General features: G+C 42.9%; 1 protein-coding gene across 1 annotated transcript in view; it reads right to left on the bottom strand.

The window, feature by feature from the left end:
• Positions 1-19,144: 19,144 nt before the first annotated feature.
• The window catches only part of DCDC1 (doublecortin domain containing 1), a 244,302-nt gene continuing 241,460 nt past the window's right edge, over positions 19,145-21,986 (bottom strand). The window contains exon 40 of the mRNA XM_088653766.1: positions 19,145-19,207. The gene's annotated coding sequence lies outside the window, so the exon portion shown is untranslated. The remainder of the gene's footprint in view (positions 19,208-21,986) is intronic.

Below are 21,986 nucleotides of genomic sequence, written 5' to 3'. Positions count from 1 at the left end.
TTATGGCTTGCGAAGGAGCAACAAACCATAATTTGTGGCTGGGGTATAAAGGGGAAGACAAGGCTTCCTGGATTGTTTTCCCCAAACTCATGCCAGGGGAAGAGCAAAATGGGAGTGATCAGGCACCAGTCCCCAGCAGGCTGGTACTTCCTGTTAAGCCACAATAAGACAGAAAGTCGGGCTTTGTTATGTGTGAATGTTGTTTAATGTAGACACCTTCTAATGATTGTAATTTCATTTGGGATGCAATCCTAAGTACAGTTACAAGGGAGCAAGCCCCAGGGCACATGCCTAGGTTTCCATTGTTAGAGATGCAACAAAACAATCATTTCTGTTCCCAAGAAAATATTTGTTTCACACACAAGTCACAAAATATGCCAAGATTAGGCCTGCTTAAAACCCAAATCTCTATGCCCACTGCTACAAAAATAAAGTATTTAATTAACACGCATTTCTCCCCTCTCTCATGATACTGGAACTTGGGGTCCACCAATGACATGAATTGGCAATATATCCAGATAGACAACAACAAAGCACATTGTGGAATTTGCTGATCCAAAATAAAGTGGTGACATCTAAAGCTTGCTCCCAGGAAAATGGATATAGAATTGCAGCCTAAATGGAATTAGAAAACGCACTGCAATAAGATATGACAGCCACGGGTTCTTTTAGAAAGGATCAAACAAATTCATGGAGGATAGGTCTGCCGGCTGTTAACTTTGATAACTAAATAGGATCTCTAGATTCAGAGGCAGTATACCTCACTAGGGGGCAAACAAGGGAGGAAGGCTGTGTAGCCTTTATACTCTGCTTGTGGGCTTCTGCAAATCATTTTACTAACCACAAGGATGCTGCATTAGGCTGACCTTTGGTATGATCTAGCACAATCTTCTTATGTTTCTCTATAGACTCATACGATGGGGGAGAGGGTATATGACTTGATTTTTAGCCACAGGCTTAAACGTGAGTGACCTTTCGTTCATTAACCAAGAACTAAATTTTCTATACATTTACCCAAAGTCATTTTTTGGGAAGAAATAAAAATTAAATAATAGAAAACGAGAGGTAAACAGTACAACCAAGATAAAAACTTAACAACGAGGACTCCAGCAAGAAAGCATTGATGCTATCTTGACTTGCGGTGCATTGCACATAGTAACCGTCAGAGTTGCCTGGTTCCTGAGATGAAATGGACTTTCAACAGTTGTATGCTCTTTGTATTGGTGTATGTGGACCTAAGTAAAAGGGTTAGGACAGCATCCAGGAAGAGAAATGTTTGATTTGTAATACAGTGGTACCTTGGTTTATGAACTTAATCCGTTCCGAAAGTCCGTTCTTAAACCAAAGCATTCTTAAACCAAGGTGTGCTTTCCCATAGCAGTGGGGGAGTCAATATCCAAATGGAACACACTCAACAGGAAGCAAAACATGTTCTTATTCCAAGGCAAAGTTCACAAACCAAAACACCTACTTCCGAGTTTGCAGAGTTCCTAATCCAAATTGTTCATAAACTAAGCTGTTCTTATACCAAGGCACCGCTGTATAACTAACACCACTTGAAACACTCTGAAGGCAACAGTCTTCGGAAAGTACGTATCTACACTTTGGAGGGGCTTAGGGTGTAAAGCAGATTTGTAGCTCCAGAAGTTCAGTGTGTGGTTTTGTCCATTAGTCTGACACTGAGCTGAAGAAAAATCATGCTTAAGCCCAGTGACAATTGTCTCAGTCACTACTGTTGTAGCCTGTGTGAGTCTGGTCTCTATAATCGATAATCCATTTGGGTACATGGGTGAGCCAGCTTCAAAACTCATGATCTCCATTTTTCATTGCAAGCCATAGGACAATTGAACTGGAACATTTCAGTTCCCACTGAAACAAGAAAAAGCTGTTCCCATACTGAAAAAAGTAGATGGAAATAAATTTCTGCTTAAATTGCTTAAGCAGAAACACAACTTTTGAAGCAAAAATATGTGAGACGGTTTCTGAAGTCTGCATGCTAAGCTTGTGGAAGCACCCATAAAGAGACAAACTTTTTGAAAAATGTACCAGGCATGGATCCAATAAAACAATATTCAAACAAAAAGCATGTTATTCCAAAGAGCACATTTTTATTTAATTAAAGGTAAAATAGAACGATCCCTAATAGGTCAATAACAATGACTTATGACTTCCTTTATGTGACACATTCAGAATAAATGGTAATTTACCATTAAAAGAGACATTTCTTTTTTTCTGCAGAAGAAATTAATGTTTAAGCGAAGGTTTTCCATTTCCTTCTCCAGGATTTGTATTCAGGTATTGAGTCTCAGGATATTACAGGCTTCAATCCCCTTCAGCAAATACAGGAAGGGTTTAACCATAACAGCCTATGACATCATTCCAGCTGTACTCTGATGGGTTTAAGATAATTTCATTGGTGCCATTTGAGAAAGAAGAAAAAAAGATGTTCTGCTTTCCCAAACTTAGGTTGGCTAAGAGGATTTTGGTTTACCATGAACACTTTAAACACAACGCACACAAACCAGCAGGGATATTCTGGCTTTTACAACAAGCTGTGCGATGCAGCTACTCCTTTCTAGTGGATATGCTGTCCTTGGGACCTTGACTCACTCTCTGAAACTAAGCAAACTTGTCACTCCACCTGATAATTGACTCTTGTGTACAATACATAAGAATGTAGCCATACTGGACTAGACTAAGAAAGAGTTTACTGAGGTTCCATTCTCATGGCAGTTTATTCTGCTTTCACAGTGTTTCCCTAACCGTTGACTTCCACATTATATTTGAGTTTTCACTCAGCATAAAAGCCCTTTTCCAGAACAACAGTGGAACATAATGTAAATTTAGTGCTCATTCCCATGTTACTTGCTTCCGTATTTGTGTTTGCAGATAATACGGAAAGGAGTGCTGTATTTCACTATTTTTGTTCCGGAATAAACTGCCATGTGATTGCAGCTTATGTCCAGCCTTCTGTCTCCATCAGTGGCAATCCAGAGGATTTCTGGGAAACTCATAAGCAGAGCAAGGTTGTTTCACGTTTTCCTTGAAAGTTCATGCAAAATATATGCCAAATATATTAAGTAATCTCAGTTTCTCCTTTACTGTTATGCCATGAACATTTCTTTACAATTCCTCTGAAATTCAAAGATTTTGTCTTGGTGATTTAGTTTTACAAAAGGGTTATTATGAGATACAAAATTCTAGTTTACCAACTAAATTGGGACTTAATACACCAAAGTCTCTTCTGACTTTCTGGAATCCTGATCATTCGGAACCAATTGCCTCTTGGAGTGGATGGCTCTTCCTCACTAGACGCCTTCAAGCTGAAACTGAACAGCCACCCATTGGGAATTCTCTAGCTCTGGACTTCTTATATCACACAGGGGGTTGGGCTTGATCGCTTACAAGGCTCCCTGCAATGCTACAAAGAGTTAATCAAGGGACTCTTGCTAAGCTTTGGTTTGGAGAGCTTCCTGAACTTGGGCAGAGAAACTAAAGGCTCAAGAGCTTCCGAGCACTGTTTGTGTGTGTTAGCTCAAGGATTGTAAGTTCCCCTGAGCCTTAAAAATAAGGCTTTGGCTGATTTTGTACACCTATGTCTGAGTGCCCAGGACTTCAACTAAAAGTAGATGAACACTTTCAATTGTTGTGGTAATAGCTCAAACTGTTCAATGAAAACATAACTTTCTTTCATTGAACATGCAATTTTTGACTTTGAAAATGGAAACCTATACAAGTTCAGCTCAGCTCTACCAAATGGAGAAGATGCTCACCCAACCAAGGTTGCGTGAATGATTCATCTGTCCATATAGACAACAATTGAGAGTTTTACTGAGAGAAAGATGTTGATGTTAAATAACATTTTGTGCCTGCACCTATAAAGTAGCCTGGTTGGCCTAGATGAGCTCACCAGGCAGGTGTAGGATCTCAATTTACATTCTGAGCTGGAGAAGGGCTTCTGGGAGATTCGTAATGCGATTCGTAATACAGCCAAGCATTATGAGGTGGACCGATTTGTATTCCAAATTGTGTAATTACAAACTTCAGTGACATTCCTAATTCTTTGCACAGAGATTCCGTTCACATAGATAAAAGGTATCTTTGCCAAATCCCTAGCAATTAGCAAAGAAGATAGTCACTTCAGCCTTGTAATGTAATTATTAACTAATTATATCACACCGTTGCTCCCTCCCTTCATTACCAAAATGCGCAGGAACTAAGATAACTGCACAGTTTGAAAACAGATTGGATTTAACATGCCAGCTTTCATTTCATTTGAATAAACCTCAGAGAATGGAAGGGTAAAGTTTATTGAATTTGATTTAGCAGCAATATGGTCCAGATGGCAGCTAACAGTTTGAAGATGCTGTTGAAATACTGTAAGCCAGAGGCAGGCAGGTACTCGATAAAGCTGACCATAAATAATTAACCACTTTGGCTTTTAACTAAAGATAAGAGACAGAGATTTTCTTTTTAAAAAATGAAGAAATCTGGCAACTGAAATATCTGATCCTATCAGTGCTAAGCATGTTATAATTACTAATTACATATAAGATTAGAGAGCTTCAATGGAGACTTTGCCGTAGCTAGAGTTACTTACAGGAATGAAAGGAGCTAATGATAACATTAAACCAAAGGAAACCACATCAAAGTTGAGGGGAAAACATTTGGCCATAGCTCAAGCAATTGATACCAAATTCATCCTGTGTGATAGGGTAATCCATTCATTGAGATTGGATTGCGTTTGGGGCAGTGAAGCCTCTGATACTGGTTGGTTTAAGTGGTGCTGTAGCACAGAATGTTCCATTTCTTAGGGAATTAGACAGTCCAATTTCTGTGGGGAAAGTTGTCAGTTTGGCTGGGATGAAAACTGTATGCAGTGGCAGACTGAGGCCTAGGAAGAGGCCCTAGGATTTAAGGAAGGTGAGATATAGAGATCCCAGAGGCAATTTAGGCAATGGACTGGGTATGAGAAACTCAAGGGAAGGACAGGGAAAGAATGATTTGTATTGTAAATCACCTTGGGATGCCTCGTGGGAAGTGGTCCATAAATGAAATGAAATGAAATGAATAAATGAATAAATGAATAAATAAATAAAATACTGTATAATAAGAGAGGACCTGAGAAGAAATAGTAGAAACTTTACAGTGTTCATTGTCACAATGCTCACAGTGTTCATATGTTAGTGTGTGACTGTGTTTATGTAGGGGTGTGGAGGGGGGTGGGAGAGGGAGAGGAACCATGATACAGAGTAGCTACATGCGGTGCAATAAAGTAGGACTGAAAATCTGGTGAACCAACAGGTGTTGAAAGAATCATAGATCTGATGAAAGGAAGTGGCAAGGAGACACTAGGATTGGAGCTTTGAATCCTTGGTAGGAAAGAGGCAGACAGACAAGCTGGCAGCTTTAGGCCTAAACTAGTTTTAACTGAACTTGTTGCCTGGCCCTGATGCTACAGATCCATGTGTTAGTATGGTCATCTGCAAAGAAAAAGCCTTCATGTGGACTTCCATGCAACTGGGATGTGCTATCGGGAATAGTGGAAGCCTTTGTCAAGGTCTGCTCACTGATAGGCTTTTATTCACAGACATCTAGAAACAGGGCCAGGCATCATGTCTGACACCAGGGTCAGGACCAGGAGTGTGAATCCACTCCCTAGTACTCCAGTGATGCCCCCAAGGTAACATCTAGCCTATCCAGGATTTCTGAGTGAAGTCTTTCCCAGCTCTGCAAACCGATTGCCTGTAATTTGTGAAGGTATTGAGTAACTCAGGAGGCAACTAACCATTTAAAAAATACTAGCCTTGCCCAAATATTGCAGCCTTATTTCAAGTTACTGTAGCTCCTACAGTACTTTTCCACAACATCCAGCACAATTTTTCCTGCATCCCACTGTCCTTACACTGTGTGTTTTTCCACCTTGACAGTGGCGACCAATGACATGGAGCAGGGGCAGGGATATGGCCAAGCAGAGAAACACATGGAGCATTGAAACATTCCTTTAGTAGGGGTAGGAAATCCACTACAAGAGGGTCAAATGGTATTCATGAATATATCTACTGATGGTGCCTGTCCTCAGTGTGCTGCATTTTGTGTCATATTTCTCAGAAAACTTGGCAAAGCAGATGTCCTAGGCATGAGCACAACTGTCCTCCCGAGTGGCCATTTCTATTTTAGCTGCTACATCTGTACGTCGTGTGGTGTCAGAAGAAAGAAGTTCCACTCATCGAATGAATTCAGAGAACGCAAGGAGAGAATCAAGGAGAAGTTGTCCTACGGTGGAATTCTTGAGCAAAGCCAATTGAAACTGGCAACTGAGCATCTTTCTAGCCGTGCCTCCACAAGAGACCATAATGGTGGCCTGAGACCAGAGGTGCATAACTCAAATAATTTGGACAGCCATTTGCTATATTCAAGAGTCGGATGGAAGAAACACATTTTTGTTACAGTGTTTTCCCTGCCCACCCCGTTCTCTCTTAGCTGCCTTTTCCTCTCTGTAGCACAAGTGCCCTTCTTCCTCTGAATCCTTCTCAGTCTACCTGCCCTCCTTCCCCCTCTCCCTAATAGCCTAAAATGCTGTAATTTGCATTGAAAGAAGTTTGCCACCATTTCAGTGCTTTGATGCTTGTTACAAAAACTGCACTTCACATTTTCTTTGGTCCTCCATTTCTCCGTATTCCAGTTTCTCATATTCCCTTTCTCACAAGATTGCCTTATTCAATGTTGATGTCAGCAGCTCCTCCACTTGGTTATGTCTGCTCACTCAGTATAACCCAGGGGTCCCCAGACTTACCGGCGTTTGGGCCGGTTCCCACCGCGCTGATCACGCGGCGGGCCAGAGGACGGGGGAGTGCGTGCCTGTGCGGGCCGGCGGGCGGGGGAGTGCACACCCGTGCGCATGCGCACGGGCGCTTACTGGCGTGGCGGCGCGCTTCCAGGGTGGAAAAAGCTTCGAAAATCCGTTGTGTGCATGCGTATGGGCCTCCCCCGACCTGGAGGTGCACCAGAAATGACCTCTTCTGGGTCGGGAGAGGCCCATATGCATGCACACAAAGGATTTTCGGCGCTTTTTTCCCGACCCGGAAGAGCGCTGCCACGCTGCGCGCCATAAGAGCAGGCGGCGGGCAGCGGGGGTCATTGCGGGCCGGATTGGCAGGCCAATTGGGCCGCATCCGGCCCCCGGGCCGTAGTCTGGGGACCCCTGGTATAACCCCAATTGTCAAGTCCTTGGTGTTTGCTTCCTAAACAGTGTTGGGTGAGCTCTATTGCCCAACATATCCACATCTGTATGATAACATGATGCCCTGGATTTTACACATGATGTAGAATGTGGTGATACATAAGGACAGAATGTTATATATTTTGAAAACTTAAAAAAAAAAACGCATAGGCATTTCCATTAAGAAGATAAAAATGAATCAAATTGTTGATGCTGCTTTCACTTAATTATTCTGAGATCACCCTGTGGAATCACATGTGCTATGCGTTATATACAAATGAGATGCAACCTTCTGAAATTTCATGTTTCAGAGGTACGACAAAATAGATAGTTGTTTCTTCAAACAATTTACAAATGCTACTTTTTGGAGAACAAAATGTCATCTGGAAAATGTCAGAGGGCTTAAGACATTTTTGTAGACACGTCTGCTGTCAAATTAAAAGACGTGTCATCCATACTCCCCTACACTCCTGGCATCTTCTGTTTTTACAAGTTTCCTGGGGATTGTGTGAATATGCTACTGAATTCTAAGACAATCTCTGGCCAGCTCTGCCACAAATATGCACTCTAGTCTCTGCTTCATAGCTGCTGAAACTGAGCATGGCTGACATCCTGTCCATAGCTATGTTTGCTGTTGCAATCAATGGGATGTAAGTAGCTTATCTGGTTCAGAATGGCAGCCTCTGTGTTTCTTCTGTGGGCATTTCTCTTGGCAATGACAATTTTATGTTGTCATTACAAAGATAGACTTTCTTTTTTTAATATTTGGAAATAAAACAAAAATTGCTTATGGGACGTATTCAGAGAATGTACATGCCTGTAGATTTGGTTCTGGGCCCAGCTGCATTTGTATCTACTTTACATGTTCTTTAAGCAATTTATTTCCCCTGATAAATATAATTATTATTTCGCAAATGTGTAGAATTCTGTAAGGTCAACCATGCTAGAATATGTAAATAAAAACAAATCAATTTTATCCAGTAGTGGGAAGAAAAGCCAATTTGAAGAACTGGAAAGTGGTGAAGATGTTTTAAATGAATTCTTGCAAACAGACAATGGTAAACATTTGAAGGAAAAACCAAGCTCAGTTCACAGGTAATGCTAGCAGCGGGACAGAATAATTTGCAGTCACACGTTGAAATACTGTAATGCTTTCTGCCCATTTCCCTTCCAAGCATCCATCTTCCTCCACAGAAGCTGAGTGATATACAGGCTTTTGCACATCTTTATCATTTTCTACAGAGGCAGAACACTAAATGCACTCACAGTGCCGGCTACTGTTACAGGAACTCCTGAACTCCATCAATCAGTCCCATGTGATGCTCAGGCCTCCTGCATCAGCTCCATCACTCTAGCCACTTGACCATAGTGGCTGTCTTTACTAGAGTGCCCAAATCAAGTGATGCAAGCGTACTCTTTTAAAGCATAGGATACAAGCAAATTCTAGCAACTGCAGAGCAGTTGCACTGCTTCAGACATTATTATGCTCGTAAGCAAGAGCAAGACAGCCACCACTTCCCCTCACCTTTCATACAGTGCACTTCCAGGTGCAGCCGGTCGCTCTCTGATGGTTGCTTTCTCATTTCCCACTGTGCTTAGAATTGCAACGGAACAGTGTGTCTAGATGTAGCTGGACTATAACTCCCATCCTCTCTGACCACTGGCTATGTTTGCTGGACTGATGAGCGGCAGGCAGCAACACCAGGAGGGCACAAGGCTGAAGAAAACCGAGCTACACCTACTGGGCATAGTTAATTTTCCCATGCGAATTCTGCTGTTTTCTGTCCCTACAGTGCACATTAAACAGATGGGTGGCAATGCTTGGCTTCTCTTGTTCCCACAGTCCCCTCATGGTTGCCTTAGAACTTCCTGAAGTTGTTCCCTGGAGCAAGGCACTTCAGAGAGCAGTTTTCGGAAGCACCTCCCCCTTCTTCTAAACCTTGCTGAGGCAGCGCTTCACGTATGTGGGGGGAGGTTTCTTATTTTTCTGGTACATTTCGCCATTTCTGCCTATTCCATAAGTTTTTGTATTCATTGTTCCTTTGCTGGGACTTCTACTTCTTTCCATTTTGGGGCAAGTAACATTTTTGCCACTGTGGTAGCATACATGAATAAGTTTCTGTATTGTTTAGGTAGTTCTGTCCCTATAATTCCCAAAAGAAAAGCTTCTGGGTTGTTGTTTTTTTTTTACAAATGTAATTTTAAACATCCTTTTCAATTCATTATACAGTATATCATTTCCCAGTAAGCTTTAACCTTACTACAAGACCACCACATATGATAAAAAGAACCTTATTTCTCTTTACTGTACATTTCCAACACTTATTTGATTTAGATTTATAATTTTTGCCAATTTACTCAGTGTTAGATACCATCAATATATCATTTTCATATAATTTTCTCTCATAAAATTTACATGCTGTAAATTTTATATCTGTATTCCACAATTGTTCACATGCTTCCGTGTCTATATTCTGAGCAATATCTATTGCCCAATGTATCATTGAGGATTTTACTTGCTCATCCTTTGATTCTATAATTTAAGTGAGTTAAAAATATGAAACTGCTCATGCTCAGGTTATTTATTGATTAATTTAAAAGGAAATTGGGGCTGGCAAACTCTTTTTGTTGTTGTCATAGTTTTATTGCTATTTGTTCTAACATATCAGGAGTGTAGAACCCTTTTGTAAAGCCTTGGGTGACAGTGGAGGGTGTTTGTGGTAGGGAACAGAAATGTTTATTGTGTGCTTCATGACTGAAGTAATGAGCATGGCTGTCTAAACCCCCCGTCTGCTCTGTAAGACCATTAAGTCTGGGGTCTAAAATTACATATTCACATCACTGCAAATCTTGTAATCAATAAACTATTTCATAGGGAAACGGTCCTGCCCCTGAAAGTTATGATCTAAATTGTCTATGTCAGATGATAAGCTGTGCTGCTGCCTTCGCAGCTTTGGTGAGCTCCATTCCAATAGCAATTATCTCATGTTCGTATTTGCATAACGGAAATAATAAGAAAAATGGTGCTGAATCAAGAAGCTTTGAAAAACAGAAGGTGAATAAATGCAAAACCAGGCAGGAAACATTCCTGATGATGGTCACTAGAACAAACCTAACATTTCTAGCAAACCCGGAAATGCAAAGTATCTAGCTGAGGAATAATGATGTAATGGACCATTTCCTAAACTGTCTTGTAATTTGATTATAGTACTATGACAGGAAATAGCCCCATAGATGTTTCACTTTGTGATCTTGCATGGTGCCCCAAAAAGCATGTCTTTGGGTGCTGTTCCTGGAAAACTGCTTTTTCTAGGTTCGTGACCTTGCACAGGTCGTGTGACTTGCACAGGAGTGCGGACCAGGAGTGCGTGACGGGGTGAGCTCCCATTGCTCTGTCCCAGCTCCTGCCAACCTAGCAGTTTGAAAGCATGCCAGTGCAAGTAGATAAATAGGTACCTCTGGGGCAGGAAGCTAAACAGCATTTCCATGTGCTCTGGTTTCCATCATGGTGTTCCGTTGCGCCAGAAGCGGTTTATTCATGCTGGCCACATGAGCCGGAAAGCTGTCTGTGGACAAACACTGGCTCCCTCGGCCAAAAGGTGAGATGAGCTCTGCAACCCTATAGTCGCCTTTGATTGGACTTAACCATCCGGAGGGTCCCTTAACCTTACCTTTACCTGGTCTGGGGCCATGGCACATTAGAGGGTATGCTTTGGTCATTGGTGACAGTCAGTTTTGGAGGAAGCCGCTCCGACCCGGAGCAGCAACCAGCTATGCCGAGCGCATGCGCGGCGTCGCACATAGCATGCGTGCAGCATCGCTACATACAACGCATGTGTCTCTACATAGCGACACTGCGCACGTGCACTGCGTCATGGGTTGCCGGTGGCGGTGCTCCAGCACCGATCCCAGCACCGTCCGTACGGCATTGGAGCGGTGCCGCTGGCAAGCCGTGGAGCGAGGTTTTTTACTGGGAGGTTTGGGAGGCGCCTTTGCCCTGCCGCCCGGTAAAAAGCCTTGCTCCGCAGCTTGCTCACTCACCTGCTCGGTGTGCATGGGCGGAGGTGAGAGGTGGGCCAGGGAGGGGTGCGCCAAGTGCCACCCCCCCCCCAGGGTGGCACCCAGGGTGGCCCACTCCCATCTCCTCCCCCTGCTACACCCCTGGTGACAGTGACCTCAGACATGGGTGGAAGCATGTTACAGGCAACAAAAAAAAAAGCTATGCTTGCAGCAGATCAGATGTGAGTCATTGCCTTCTTTGACTGTTCAGGTGTGAGCCCATGGAAGATATGTAAATGTGCCCCCTTTGATGTGCCCCTCCCTCTAGGGACAACACACATACACCCAAGCCAATTTATTAGGGCAACTTCTATCATAGCATAGCATAATAGAGCCAGTGATGCAAGAACAACTGACAATATACATAGGAAGAGGAGAACGGTATCCACCCCATTCATAGCCACAGAAGCGCTATCAGAGGGCCGTTTTATTTATTGTAACAAACTGGCCCCACGGAGGCACACACTAATGAAACGATGTTTTTACAAAGTGGTCCAAAGGCTGAAAGTCTGGGGAAAGAATGGCAAAGGATACATGTGGAAAGCCACAAAAAAAGAGATCAGAATCCACCTACCGTCAAACATAAGGTCAGTAAAAAATCCTCATTAAAGATACCTCACTGCATTGGCCTGATTGAAATTTTTCAAACACTGTATTATTATCGTGGAGGTAAGGGCTGCGATTGCCCTGCCACAACCTCCTCCTCCTTTTCCCTTTTCCCCTCCTTTTTTTTTTTTTTTTTTGAGAACCTTTGGTACAGAAGGCATATTTGAAACAGGGAAGAAATCTGAGAAATTGCTCCCAGGGCAGGGAAAGGCTGCTTAATCAACTGTTCCTCCAATCTATAGCAAAGAAACCCGCTCTCTGATGCCAAAGAGGTGTTAATGATAGAGATTATAAAAAGGAACTGTTGAAGTACATCTTCCAAGCATCCCCATAAAAGCCTGACTGGCAACAGATCAAGAAAACAGGTTGCAGCTACAGGGCCACATCTATATCAGCAAAAGATCTGGCAGGTTTAAAATATATACAACCAGAACTGAAGTGTAAGGTTCAGAATCACAATTACTCAGTTATGCTGGAAACCCAGCAGTTGAGCCATTTGTTATAGGATTTGAGTTTCTCCCGGCTATTTGTTTTTAGGCAATATCCAATGTGGCCTGTCTTCTAACATACATCTTTTTTTAAAATAAAAAAAACATACATCTTTTTTTAAAATAAACATACATCTAACATACATCTTTTTTTAAATAAAAAATAGTGTTTATTGATTACACACACACACACACACACACACACACACACACACACACACACAAACATTGGGCGGTATCTAACACATCCCATCAGTGCAAGGAATTCTTCTTTCACAGTGGGACTTTATCCCCTCCCTCTTCTCCCCCCAGAGGCATAGCTAGCTAGCTGCTCTGGCACCCATAGCAGCACACATGCTGCGTACCCGGGGCAGAGCTAGCTGCCTGCTGTGGCAGGGCAGGCATCCCGGAGGGGGCACGGCGCGGTGATGTCACCCCCCTCAGGGATGACACCCGTGGTGGACCGCACCCCCTTCCTCTGTCAGTGTCTCTCCCATGCCCCTCCCCAATCTATGAGGGGTTTTACCTGAACCGCCTTGCTAAGGCAACCCTATGTGCATACATAGACTATGTGCAGATGTTCAACTGAATATGACTAGGTCAAGAATGCAGTCTACTATCTCAATCCTAGTCCGTTCCCTTGACCATATACAGCCTGAATGTCGCTATAGGGCTATGGTGGTCTTAACTCCGTAGGATGTTCTGTGAGCGCTATTTTACTTTTCACCAGGTTGGGGTTGGGGTGTGAAGCAAAGATATTGCAAAAAAGCCAACACCAAAAAAGCCAACACCAAAAAGCGGTCCCTATTTATCTACTTGCACTTTGAGGTGCTTTCGAACTGCTAGATTGGCAGGAGCTGAGACCGAGGAACGGGAGTTCACCCCGTTGCAGGGATTCGAACTGCCAACCTTCTGATCGGCAAGCCCTAGACTCTGTGGTTTAACCCACAGCGCCACCTGGGTCCCTTTTTGATGTGCATACCGAGGCACAATTATTTGGCTACACTACAACAATAGTTTCTTAGGCCAGATTAAAATGTTGACCTCAATTTATGGGAAACCTGAGAGACTTTCTTTGAAGACTTTCCATCTTTATCGGTTTTTAAGCAGAAGCTGGATGGCACCTAAAGCAGCAGATTTTATGCATTGGTAGTGGGATGACCTTCCATTTCTATTATTTCCTTCTGATCATGACAAATAATGCAAAAAACATGGAAGGATATCATTGTGTTCTGAGGTGAACCTGAACCTCCCACAAGCTGTGTGTCTGCTATAGTGAACTGGGTGAGGGGTGGGGGACTCAGAATGAAGAGTGTCCTTTTGGATCCACAGACTTTACTGGGGGAAAGAAGGAGCAAATATATTTTGAGAGGTAGCTATGCATCCTCTGTAAGGTCTAATTCTGGCCTCAGCATGTAGAACTAATGAATCTGAAAGAAACATTTCAAAATGCACTTCTTCAGGGCCACTTCACAAAGGATGCCATTGTGTTCTCGAATATGTTCTGTAACCATTGTACTAGAAAACACCATGGTGTTCTGAATAAACGGCCCTGAAGAAGTGTGTTTTGAAATGTGCTGGGTCAATGGCATCTTTAATTTTTTTTTAAAAAAAAATCTTACTTTTTTTTGAGATTCCATCGCTCTGTTTTTCTTTCCATTGTTGGTGCTTTCTCTCCTTCTATTGTAGTAGGGCTCCCAGCTTGCACCCAGAAGACTCTGTCACTTTAAGGACAGCGATGCTTCCTATCCAGATGTTCTGATGATACCTTCTGCTCTGTGATGGCTGCAGAAATTTATATTTTATTTCCTATTTAGCAAAATTTATATATTACTCAATTGCAACCCCCCAGAAAACCCCGACCCCCCAGTGGTTCACAAAAATACAAAATACTAAAACTATTTAGATACTGTACAGTTAAAACATGTATCTAAAAATATTCAAAAGGTGATTAAAAACAGGAAATGTGCATGTCTTGATTTATATTTGTGTGCCACCAATTCCTTTTCTCATTGTTTATTATTTGCTTTGTATATGGTATTGCCACTGCACTTTTGGGCTGTTAATAACCTAATGAAGGTTAAAAAGAAAAGATGATTAAAATCAAGAGTAGCTAAAAATAAATGAAACACATGTAGATTCTATATGTCTGGGTAAAGGTAAAGGTAAAGGGACCCCTGACCATTAAGTACAGTCGTGACAGACTCTGGGGTTGCGGCGCTCATCTCGCATTATTGGCTGAGGGAGCCGGCATACAGCTTCCAGGTAATGTGGCCAGCATGACAAAGCCGCTTCTGGCTAACAAGAGAAGCGCACAGAAATGCCGTTTACCTTCCCGCTGTAGCAGTACCTATTTATCTACTTGCACTTTGATGTGCTTTCGAACTGCTAGGTTGGCAGGAGCTGGGACCGAGCAATGGGAGCTCACCCTGTCACAGGGATTCAAACCGCCGACCTTCTGATCGACAAGCTCTAGGCTCTGTGGTTTAACCCACAGCGCCACCTGCATCTGGGTAGGAAGCCTGCTTTGCAGAGAAAGAAATAATTTGAGACACTGGAGGGCAGATCTTGGCATAGCACCAGGTTTTGCACTCACACAAATGGCACAAGGATGGGCTAAAGGATGCAGTGTGGACTGCAACTCTGCTTGTGCAGATTGCCACAAGGTGAGGGACATGTGGAACAGCCAGCCTAGACCTACCCGGCACCAGAGAGCTCATCTGGTTCATATCTAGGTCCTGACAAGAGAAAGATATGATGCTTTGTACTGGTTCTTTCACAATAGAGGATAAGAAATAAAATGCCAAAGATGTCATAGTTTGACAAACCTGTTTTGCCCATAACACTAGCAGTTTAGTTTTCCCATTATAATTACTTCTGTGGAAACATCTACATTTCAACAATAGAAGGTAATTGAATAAAATGCCACCAGTCAAGATAAGGCTGAAGGAAGACACATTTGTATTTCGACAGAATTCACTTAGCTTTCAAAGACATTTGTATTTTGGTGGGCAAGATCAGCAAGATGGAGGCACTGCCTAATCTTTTGCCGTAGTTTATGTAGGCAGAACACATCTCCATCTCTATAAATTGCATGCTGAAGTACAAAGATACGGCTCACGTGTAAGGTCACCCACAACATTTTTCTTGAGAGACCAAAGTACATCAATAATATTTCTCTTAAATCTTCTTCTTCTTATTTAACAACTACAGTTCCTGTAATTCTAAAAGCCACACCGTGGTTACGGAAATTTAAGGCCGCCACAAACACAATTTAAAGCCACTGAGCTCCAGGTTTAAAAGCTGAAGACTCATTACCTTGAGTGAGGTAGGAATAGCAAACACGTATTAAAACGACGGACAGAATGTGAACCGAATACAGCATCTACTGAAACTATCTAAGCTATGTAAAGTTATTCTCCTAGCAGAAAAAAATTCTATAAGGGAAACACTGTACTTTAGGCTACCCCTTTGTCCAAACACAAAGCACAATTCAGTTCAATATTTTAAGTCCCATTAATTTTGATGGGACAGTTTTAGGGACATACTACCAAATTCCATGGGTAAAGCCAATGGTATTTAAAAGTGCTGAGCTTTGATGGATCATTTCACTTTCCTACTGTATGAGAATTTAGCAGTGCTCTGAATTGTTTTGCATCCTTTCCCTAGAACCGAAGTGCTGGCTTCATCCACCAAAGTCAGTTTGTGTTTTCCTAAAAAGATGAAGGCTGAAGCCCTTTTCTTGTTGTTTCTGCTTCCTGCAAAAATTCAGATCATTTCTTTCCTGGCAAGTCTTCTTTGGACGCTGCTAGACTGTCACTATTTTCAGGTGCGATGCGATCACATACTGACAAGTTCAGGCAACACATTTATAGCTGATTGGGAGGTCTTGCACCACAAGCCCAGTTCTCCCAAATACCAGACTTTTTGCAAGAAGGAAAGTGAAGGGAAAATGCATTGCAAAGTGTGGGATGCAACATCTTGCTTTGATGCAACTGTCGCGCAGTGGTAAATTAATCAACACAGAGTCTTCTTCATAAACAGAATAAATATTTTACTTGAGAAAATAAAGTTGTTCATAAACAGCATAGTTAAAGAGCATACACAGAGTGCTCACAGCAGCTATCTGACTCTTCACAAAGGAACAGTCATAGTTACTGCTTAACTGGAGTCCTGGAGCCACTCTGTCTGCAACAACACACACAGGCACACACTGACACTCTGAACTGGCCACACACAAGGGCCGGCTACTTCTACCCTTGTAGGCCTTACTGCCTCTGCTCTCAAGAACCTTTGTCTCATGACAGCAACATCACCTAAAACCGCCCTGCAAACAAATCAGAAAGAGTGCTCATTAATAGCCAATGTTGTCTATTCTCCCTTCAAAAAAGTCAGGATCAGTGGTCAATAAACTGCTGTCATGCTTTCCATAATGTACTAGCTGGGCCGGAAAATTCCAGGCACTGATTTGCGTGTTTAGACCTTTAAACCTCCCCCTTAAATAAATTCAGACAAGACTCAAATTTTGGTTTTGGTTTTGGCAGAATGAAGGCCACAAATTTATTGATTACATCAAGTGAGTGATTGCATAGGCTCTGGTTTTACTAGCTCCCTGCACCGTTGCAGGTAGCGCTGACCCAGGGCACCACCTGGATAGGCGGAAAGCCAGGGACATGCTATGTCCACCACCCACATGTCCCCCTGGACTCAGGCACGGGCACAACCCCCTCACAGGGTTGACCAAACCATAGAGTCCCTGGATTCCTTTAACGGAATACCCTTCACATAGGGAAGGCGAGAGCGTTCTCCCATCCCTATCACCTGAACCAGAGCCTATCTGCAACCTTACAAGTTGTGACGATTTGCTACGCGGCAGGTGAAACCCAAGTGGCACCAGCCAATCAGCCAAGTGGGAAATTCCTGCCGTGTCCCTGTCCCAACGACAGATGACACACAACAGCATAGCAAGGTCAAGAGCACATGCCCTAAAAGTAGGGAGAGGTGGGCGGGTGTTCCGATGCACTGACCAAAAGAGGAAGCTCTGGGTCACGTGCATGGGCATATATAGGTCCCTTGATCGGATTGGCTAGCGTCCCATTGGCCTGATTAAACCCAGCATCAAGGGACCTACCAATAGGGTGTTGTGGCTATCCAATCGTACCCACCCACAACACAGGGCTCGGTTACCAGGTCTCACCGCAACACGTGCCCTCTTTGAGGGAGGACACAATGTATGAAACAATAGTGCAAATATAGAGCAGAGCCGTTCCTTTGCACAATCCCGTTTACTGTCACCCCTTCTACAAAAATAACTCCCTTTGATTTAATAATGTTGGCATTTATATGCATAATAGATTATCTGTCTCCAAGCCAACTCAATCATGTTTAGCAAGGTATTGAAAGACTGCAGCATATGCTCACAGTTCGATGTATTCCCCTTATCTGCCACCCTCACTTTATTACAGGCCACAGGTGAAGCTTTCCCTATAATTCTATTTCCATACCAGAAAAGCTTAACCTGTTGAATTTCTGCTTGCCATATAGCTTTTAAAGTCTCAAGAACCCTGCTCTCCCCCACACCAACCCTAAACCAAAGCCTAGGCTCTGATCCTGTATTCACTCACCTGAGAGCAAGTTAAATGCAAAACACAAAGAGACTTATTTTATAACAGACATATTGTGTCTTAATAAGTGCCTTATCTTTAGCTCCTGTGCCACAGGAGACATGCCTAAGCCATTTTGCAAAGTTGTCACATTTTGCCTTTGCCATTTGGGAGGAGGGTGATTCTTTAACATCCACCTGTACTGTACTTACAGTGTAGTAGAATTTGCAGGAAATAACTCCAAATAAAATGAAGATAACAAGGCAAGTAAAGTTTTGCTAAACAGGCCGGCAACATAGAAACAGCACAAAAGCCCCAAACAGATGATGATGATAGAGAAATGATGATACGAGAAAATAAATTGGAAAGATTGGTGAAGATTGTTTGTTGTTGCATTGTATCCGCCATAATGTGACATTTCTTGTTTGTATGATTCTTGAATTTTGTTTTCTTAAATTCTTTTTCAAGGAAATCAAAAATAAAAAAAGAAATACTTGTTACTGTATTCTTTTAAAAGAACAGGAATCTGCTTGTTACTGTATTGTTTTAAATACTTGTTACTGTATTGTTTTAAAAGAACAGGAACCTGCCTACTGCAGAGTTGGACCACAGGTCCGTCTAGCTCCATACACGGACTTACAGCAAGTTTTCAAGGTTAATGGCAGGTGACTAAAACTCTTCAATCCAACAGTGAAATAAAACACCGTGAGTGCTACTGGTTACTAAATCATAGCCTCCAAAATTCCACAGATGGAGTGATGGCTGGGCACAAGGGACCATGATGGAAGTCACACATGAACCACAGGAAGTTCAGTCAATGGGTGAGACACATAGCAGTGTCTGTAGTAGCCGAAACAACAGGATACTGAAGTTGCCACTGGGGCAAAGAAGCAAGAGTCTTCAGGTGAAAGGGGTTCTGGTTTTTTGGGAGCTCTGGCAGATGGGAGGACGCTACCCCTGCCACCATTAAAGATGAGCCTCCAATGTTTCCATTTGTAGCTACAGCACTTGGTCTGATGATATCTGCTTCTGTACTGGAGATCTGGCTGATCACGGTATCCTGTCATCCACGCTTTGTAGCAAATGTGTTCTCAAGAGTCAGCCTGCATGGCCTGCTCAGAGATTGGTAAACATACAGTCACCCTAGAAACCATGAACTGTAAACATCTCAGCTGTTAGTGGCAATGGAAGAGCTCCAAGCCAGGAATGTTGAAAAGGCTGCTCGTTCCCTGCCGGAACAAAACAAAAAAGCGGCATTGTTAATCCATCTCTGAGCTGGATTATCTTTTCCAAATCAGCCGCTACCCCTTTGAGTGTCAAACGACCATTTAGGGGTGCGGGGGAAACAGCTGGTTTTTACTGTGCAGGAGCATAGGAGGCCACCAAGTAAAACCTTATTTGGCTGTTATTTAGAATGTCCCGATGCCAGTGGATTAAATTCATTTCCTTGTTTCAGACAAATCTAGCCTCACCCAGGTAGAGCAGCTGTGTTACATTTGACAAGGACAGAATCTTCAGAGAGAAAGAGGAGGGGAATTGTTGGGTGGAGGCAGTGTTTATCCCCACCTCCATTCAATATTAAATCTCTCGGCAGGAGTGTGGGACAGATATAAGTGGGTCATACAGCATCGTGGAGAAAATAAATGTCATTTCAAATGTGGCGACTCTGTGCAAAAGCAGCACCTTGGTTTCAAATCAAAGGTGTTTTGCTGAAGCTCAGCAACACATAAGCACATTTCAGTTTATCTCCACGTTGACTTAAAAATAATTAAAATCCCAAATGGAAAGGGAGTAGACTTTTTAGTTCCTCAAGACTTTGCAAATTGCTATGATGGGAAAGGCGGGGGAAAGCTTTCTGAAGTAAAGGTAGTGACCTATTTCACTTACGTGAAGCAACCGGAATTAAATTTATTTCAGCTTTAAAACACAGCAGCCATTTGAACAATTTAACACAGGCTTCCCCCCTGCTATTAACAGAGGCCATTAATAAGTAACATTTACAGGTTTGTGTCAGCTTTCACCGTCTTTGCAATGTGCACCCCAGTGTAGATTTGAACTGTAGCAACCTCACCAAGAATATATGGGCCATGCCCTTTGTCTGGCATATATCAGTAGAATACACTGAAATCATTAATTACATGGATTCATGATAGTATGATCAGGGGCATTTATTTCCATAAATAACTTGCCATTTATATCATCACTACTTTCCGGCATGTAAAAGAAATATAAAAGAATGCAGACACCTTTCCCATGCCCCCCCCCCACATTCCTGTGGGCCTGTCACAGACTGGAGGTAGAGGAAAGGTGGCAGGAACCAGATGGGGAACCCCCATGGGAAGAAGGCTCAGAACCTGGGGATTGGTGGTAGGGCAATGATGAGTGATTGCAGGGAGAAGAGGGAGCAGACTGGGAGGAGGTAACAGGGTTTAGTGAGTGGGGGGGGGGGGAGCCTGTAGCAGAGAGAAGTCCAGAATCACAGGCAGAAGCTAAAGCAGGAGAGGAGGGAGGCCAGGAGCAGAGATGAGTCCAGCTGGTGGAGAGTCATGGGTGTATCCCCCTCCTGCTGCAACAAACTCCCCTCCCCGCTGGACTCCCAGAACCAGGAGAGGCATGAAGAGGGTGGAGGGGAAGTTAGCTTCACACAGACACAGTCTCAGATTGCTTAGGAAAAACCCTGGCAAGGAGGGGATTTAGGCAGCTGTGGGGAGGCAGGGACCTTCAGTCTCAGCAAGTGCTTCATGGAAGCAAGACCTGCCTGTGCAGATCATGTTTTTGCTAATGAAGAGTTAATTCCAACTTGCTTGGTATGATTTACTCCGTCCTGTCAGGGCCCTTCCTTTCTTCTCTTTTTCTTTAGCTACTTCACGCTCTATTCCCCTTCTTGTCTATGCCCAGGCCTTTTGTGAACTTTATTCTAGCCAGATCCCTCTAATCAGCCACACTAATTGTAAATGTTTTGTTGCTGAAAACTCAGCCCAAAGTGTCAAAATATTTGGGAATATTTCACGATATTGTAATAGCCCAATCCATGCTCTCTCTCTCTCTCTCTCTCTCTCTCTCTCTCTCTCTCTCTCTCTCTGTGTGTGTGTGTGTGTGTGTGTCAACAACTGGTAACTTTATCCTCTCTGTAAGAGTGCATGATAAACCTATTTGAAAGAAACTACTGTAGTGTGCCTGTTGCTGGATTGCAGGCACTATGTTTCAACTGACTTTGAAGGTAGATAAAGAACTAGAGAGACCTATGGAATTTATGGCTGAGTGTAAACCGTTCACTTCCTAAAAAGTTTCACTCATTTTTGTCCAAGATTTGAACTGTGTGGCCCTGCAATCACATCCCATTATCCCATAATTATCTAGTCAATGATTTAAATACTTGCATCCTTTTTTATCTTCTATTGTCAACATAAATTTAAGTTCCTGAGGCTAAAACAGCAGCAATCAATAAAGAAAGACTACTCCAAGTTAAAAATGCTTTAAAAGTTCTTTGAAATCCTGAAATGTTATTGCATGGTACCTAAATGATAGTACTGAGGGCACCTGAGGGCTGAGCTGGCCCAGGATTTCTTGGCTGGCGCAGCAATCAGCATGCATGGGCGTAGCCAGGGGGGCATCTGCCCCTCTAAATCACTAAAAATCAATAAAAATACATAGCAAACTGAGGTTCTGCCCCCTAACAAAATGCCTGCCCCCCTCCCAACAAAAATCATGGCTATGCCCATGTCTGCATGCCCCACAACAGCTGTCCTAGCTGCCATGTGGCAGGGCTGTGGTGGTGGTCCCACTGCTCCATAAAGCCACACCAAGCTCATGGAGGGCAATTCAGGATTGCACTCTTATTCTCTTTAAAATCTGATAATAATAGAACAACGTATTATGCTACGGAAGGAAGTCGACAACTGATGGTATAAGAACTACCACATATGGTTTGATATTGTCTTCAATTTATTGAGAGTGGGAGAGAGTGGGAGACCTGGGATTTGGAAAGGTGTACCATATTTTCTTTCT

This window comes from Zootoca vivipara, chromosome 1 (genome assembly GCF_965207765.1).
Source record: "Zootoca vivipara chromosome 1, rZooViv2.hap1.1, whole genome shotgun sequence".
Classification (NCBI taxonomy): Eukaryota; Metazoa; Chordata; class Lepidosauria; order Squamata; family Lacertidae; genus Zootoca; species Zootoca vivipara.
This window is presented reverse-complemented; position numbering and strand designations above follow the sequence as displayed.